We start from the raw sequence: 6041 nt of genomic DNA on the forward strand, positions 1-6041 counted from the left end.
TTCTCGTGGAGGAGGGATGAGGACAAGCAGGGAATATATGCTTCACAGCTGCTCCCAGCCTTCGCAGGCTGGGATGCAGCACTGGTGGCTTTGTAACACTTGGAATACCTGAATGCTGACCTGCTCAAATGTAACAGCTCAATGCTCCCTAGGGTATTTAGGAACTATACAAGGAATCTGAAAGGGTTTCACAAACTCTTTCCACTGCTGAAAGGTAGTTGAGTAGCTTATGCAGTATAATACTGTCTTTTTTTTTAATGAGACATCTCATTTTGATCAGCTTCAAGCAACAAAAACTTTACCAGAAACAATCAAGCTCTTACTGATCTGTAGTCGGGAAAGCTTGCTCAGAGGTCTCTGCAGACCATCATACAGTGTCTTGTAAATAAGCTATCTGAACTCTGGATCGAGCATGAAAATGTTGGAGAACTGCAAAAGGGGTCCTTGTGGTGAAAATGCTAAAATACATGCATTGTTCTCAGAAATGAGAATGTGTAGCTGACCGCTCTGCATGTGGCTTAGGGAGTTTACAACAATATAAGCTTCAGATAAGCTGTGTGCAAGTCTTTAGCAACGAGGTTTGTGGTGTGACTCTATGCAATGGGCAGATTTAGTACAAGCTGGATTCAGGAAAGACGCATTTTATTTTTTTTTAATGGTTATCAGGTTTACTACTGCATACTTTAGAAGGAAAGCTCTCTAAGGTGTTTTTGTCTGAGTGGACTTAAGTCCTTAGTTCTGAATGACTTGGCTAACGGGGAAACACCACGATCAAACTCTTGAGGAAATAATGAACTTCTGCCAGCTTAGCTTTTTTTTTTTTTTTTTTTTTTTAATTGTCATCAACTAAATACCTGTCAGTGGGCTGAAACTTGACCTTTTGAAGCTTTATCTGCTTCTTGTGGGCTTAAGGGGAAAGGCAGTTGTACGATGTATCCAGAACAGCAAGCCTTCACAATGAACTTGTAAGCAGCTGCAACCAAATGATCCTGCAGTTTTTGCCCCGTTGGAGAAAGTAAGGGTATGGTCTCTAGGTATCTGTGCAGGCTACTAAACTATAAATATGCAGAAGCTAATAGTTGAACAGATTTCTAGATAGTGTTACTGTTTTTATTGTTTATGCAACGGAAGAAAGTATTAAAATGATTTCAGTAATAAACTAAGTCTGTACAAATTATTTTTCCTAATTTAAATATAAAATATTTTCTCAAATAATGAACCGAAAAAATTAGAAACTTTGCTTTTTGCTTCTGTATCATGAGCCTTTTTCCCCCCAGTATGTGGGCAGCTCAGAGTTGCCGTAACTGATTGATCTCTAATGTGCTTGCGTACCCTTACTGATGTCTTACTGATTTTTCTATATAGTCTGCCCCTGCATAGAGGAGATGAACCAGATTCTTTGATATATTCTTAACGTGACTATACCAATGTGAGTGGGTTGGCTGGCCTGCCTGCAGAATATTTGGAATATTCATTCCTGAGTTGCTTTTTGTCGCACGGATTGTATGGGTTGCCTTACATCTAGCTGTTGTAAGTGAATTATTAAGTATGTCCTGTTAATTTTGTCTAGAAAAACACTGGTATGCTAAGAATCATGCTTTCCGTGAGATGCCAAGAGGCTTAGGTATCTTTTAGCATTTTTTCCAAATGCCAAAGTCCAAAACTAAGATGAATTAATATAGGAATACAGGTTGACTGTAGGATTTTCCATCTGTGTTTTTATATGAGGTGTTTCCATTCTTCCTCTGAAATGCTTTATATTACACTGTTTCTTAGGAAACTGAACAAACGTTTTGGAGGTACGTGCTTTTCTCCCCTTTACTTGTTTCTTGGGGAAGACAGACCAGGGTTAAACTTGCTCTTAACGTTGCTACTCCATGGCTGTCTTTCCAGTAAAGAAGAGACTCCATGAGCCTCACGCTTCTGTCCTGATCTTTCTTTTCTGAAGCCTCTTTTCTGTTTGGTTTTAGCTACTCTTAAGATCTATGTGCGTGTATCTGTCAAAACTCTCACAAGTGTTCACAAACTGAAGTGCATCCTCTGTGCTGTTGATCAGGAGTGGGCGCTGCTTGCCCGTGTTCCTGGACATAGCTGCTGCTAAGCCATAGCTCTTTCTCTGTTCTAGTCCCTGTCCTTTGCCTGTGCTCTGTTCTCATTACATTTCTCCTTCTTTCTCTCTTAGTTTGTGGCTCCTTCTCCAGGTTTCCTCTGCAGCAGCATGTCTGTGTTGGAGTTTGGCTCCTTGAGGCGGGTGATAAGAGCTCTTGAAGCACGACCAAACTGCTTGCCCGAGCCTCCTGATCTGTAAGAGTGATCTGGCTTTGCAGTGGCTGTTCAGGAAGACTGAGGCAGCAGACGTGGAAGGTGAGTCTTTAGGAACCGACGTGTTATCTCATCCCCAGCTGCAAGGCTCCATCCCATTCTGTAACTGCAGCAGTGTTGCCATCCTTGCTTGTCAGTTTGCTACAGCCCTTGCAGTTTGGACAAGCATGATGTAAAAAAACATTACCTCTCACAACCCTGGCTGTGCGGGGCTCCACCAAAGTGGTGGACACCAGACCTTTTAATCCTGGTGATGGACAGGGAGGATCTGGGACCCATAGTGTGGTCAGTAGTACTTACTGGGCTTGGAGAATGTCAGGGGGCTTCCTGTAGGGACAGAGAAATGTTGCAAATGTCTGAATGGTATTTGTGGGGTGTTCAATTTAATACTTGATCTCTTAGGCATAATCTAATAAGGGGAAAAAGGCTGTAAATTGTGTTCATCGTGGCCCGTTTATAAATATAATCAGTGCTGGGAATGTAAGCATGCTTACAGGCAGTGAGGGATGTTTTAACCCTCCTCCTCCTACTACAAAACAGCAATTCTCTTGTTTTGCTGTGGAGCGCACCAACTGAGCCCTCTGCTGTTGCAGAGCATGGCCTGAGTACACCTGAATTGTACATTTGGGGGTGGGAAGAGGAAAAACGTGAAAGAAACTGAAGGGAGGTGTAGAGGGCAAAGGACTGAGCGGCAGCGTGGTTAAAGCATGTGAAGGTACTCTGGCTGTGGGGTTAAGGGGCCGAAGGAAGGAGACTGGATCCAACAGCTGATGATGCAGCTGAACACAAGAGGGCTACAATAACACATTTTCTCTTGACAGGAGATTTCTGGATGGAGCTTTATTAATGCCTATTTACCTTGTGGCCTGCTCTTAGTGTTATACAGCTGGGAAAAGGAATAAAATGCTACTTAACACCCTTTAAGTCCTGAGTACACCTGTCGCTTCAGTGCAGGCTGTAACTACTTGAGCCTGCTATTTTTAAAACTTTTTTAGCACCTTAAACTGCTTAAATGTTGGGACTACTTACTGAACGTGCTGTTGCTGCTGGTAAGGTACCAAAATCTATGGCACAGGTAAATCATTCTGTATGTCCTCTAAGGATATGAATGCTTTTTCTGCGCTTAAAATGTGGAGAATCCAGATCTTACAAGCAGCAAACGACTACATGTGAAAAGCAGGGGGAAAATTGTCTGGAAAAGTACAAACCCCTGCCCAGTAACACAAAGAAGTGTTAGATTGCTGCTTTATTGATCCAAAGTGCAATTAGAAGCTACCTCCTGCAGCTGAATTTAGATTGGGCTTTTAACTTTTTGTCTTTTACATATGAATCTCCTATCAAGTGGAAAAAACCTTCACAGCAGGTCTCCCGTGAAGTCACCAAGTTCAGCAGCCCGAATTTGTTTCACAAAGGGCTGCTCACCTGGAGTAGTCTGTGGCTTGGTGTGCCTGAAAGAAACTCAGTTTAGGTGCTGAAAAATGGGACTGAGGAGCACGCTGGCTAGAGTCAGGGTGAATGGTGAGTGCTCTGCTTTGTTGTTGTGGTACTTGACATCAGTAAAGAGGTTTCTCTCTGCAATAAAAGGGCGTGTGGTTTTGTTTTTTTCAGAAGGAAATTTGGCAGTTGTTTAGAAATGAGAACTTTTGCTTTCTTCCTTATATAAATAATGTTGCAAACTTAGGAATTCATCAGTCCAGAGCATCTGACTTTTTTAGCAGTGACATCTTTTCAAATAAATAATGTCGAAACTCACCAAAGCTTACACCTAGGATCTAGAGAAGGCTTTACCAGCAGCTCGATGCACACAAGAAGCCACTGAAGCCACTGTAACGCTTGATTTGAAAATTGTCTGCTTCTGAATTGTCTCTTCTTTTAGGTCAGAGGTTGGACTTGATGATCTTGAGGTCTCTTCCAACCTAGAAATTCTGTGATTCTGAACATGATAGGCTGCTGGAAGAAGAGTGGAATATAAACTAAGAGAATGCAGCATCCGGCAGCAGTAAAAAAAAACCACAACACTTCTTGCCTTCATTTAAAGCCTTGTCAAAGGGCCCTCAGAAAAGGAATTTTCCTCCAGGCAGTGGCGGAAGGGAAAAGAGAAGGACCACAAAGTCGTCTTGCAGCCTCTTTTGAGTTAGAGGAATAACTCTGCTGCTTTGTGAGCTTTTGTGTCTGGATAATTAAGTGGACCTATGGAAAGAACCCAAAGCAGTCCATGGTACGGCATTTTTCTGGCTTAAGGACACCCCCACCAGTGCAGCTGTGCCGCAGCTGCCTCCCCCCCTCCCATTGCTGTGCAGCACTGATAACCATCAGCAGTTGCTCCTTGGGAAGTCTGAGCTATCTTCCTCATCACAGAGTTACCCAGGCACAGTGTGCCTGGTGGTGGGGAAGCAAGGGAGGGGGAGAATTCCAACTCTATCACTTCTAGTTAGTCAGTCATTAAGTGCAGCCTGGCTTTCTGCTCTGGAAAGCATCTAATTTAGGCGTGATCCTACACCTGCAGTCCTGTTTCTGTAGGGCAGCAAAATTTGTCCCTCTGCTAAGCTGCAAGATTGGCTGTAATGTGTTGAAGTCGGCCGCTACCTTTAACGTGCACTGTAAGCGTGGTGTGTTTGCTGCTGCTGCTCGTTTTCTGACATACTGGCGAAAACACAAAAGCAGCAGACTGGTTCTCCTGAGTTCATGGGTCTACTTAGGTCAGGTCTTTGCATGGAAAAATAAGATTATTGGGGAAGGATTAGGCAGAAAAAAGTATTGTCCATTACTGGAGTGAGTTACATAGCTGAGTAGGACGTAGGCTGCTGAAGGGAGTTGTTTTCCTGAAACTTTTTTTCTGGGACGTGGGATGTGAGTTGGGATGATGTGTTCAGCCTTTACTTTCTAATTAATCTTGGAGATGAAAATGTTGATACCTGTAACTCTGGTACAGCTGCACTGTGGTGTCTGCATTCTTGCATGTTAGGCAAATCCAGTCCAACTGCACATACCTGGCATACCAGCTGGCCTTCCGAGTTCCACAGCGGTGCCTGAGGACATTCCCCACTCAGCACCGGTGAGGAACATCTGGGTTTTGTCTGCAGATCCAGCTCCGTTGTTCTGCATAGGCTACAGCTGGGGACTGAATGGGACAGGAGCACGATTCTGCAGTTGGGGAACCAAGTGTGGACCTCCTGGGGAAGGCAGTATGTCCATCGTTCAGTGTGGCAGCTTTTGTGGCCTATCGACTCATTCCAGCTACCTTTCAGAGAATCCAGGAACAGGTTTTGGTCTGCTTTGCCAGACGCTGGTAGCAGTAAGTGTGTCTTTGGCCGACTTAGTGATGGTGTCCTGGCAAAACCAGCGTGGCCAGCATGGCACAGTGTGCTGCACCACAGCAAGGCTGTAAAAGGCGAGCATTTTGATGCTCTCTGTAGGTAGTGCTGCTTTATAGGCCCAGGGCGTGCTCTCAGGAAGTGACAGAGGCCACAGACAAGCAAGCAAATGAAGTATCAGTGGGGTCTGCAGGGAGCTGGGACTTGTGCTTCTCGTGTTGTGCAATCCAGAAATGAAACCAGAGGGGTCATCAGCCAGCAGCAGCACAGCACAGCGCTCATCATGCTGTGGGGTTAGTAAACAGAAACGAGAACAGAAGTGGAGGTTGCTGTTAATGTGTGCAGACCAAATCATAGTGTATGGAGGGCAGAGGTCGTGTGTGCTGAGGGAACTGTGCAAAATGC

The sequence above is a fragment of the Aythya marila genome (assembly GCF_965140915.1).
Source record: "Aythya marila genome assembly, chromosome: 9".
Classification (NCBI taxonomy): domain Eukaryota; kingdom Metazoa; phylum Chordata; class Aves; order Anseriformes; family Anatidae; genus Aythya; species Aythya marila.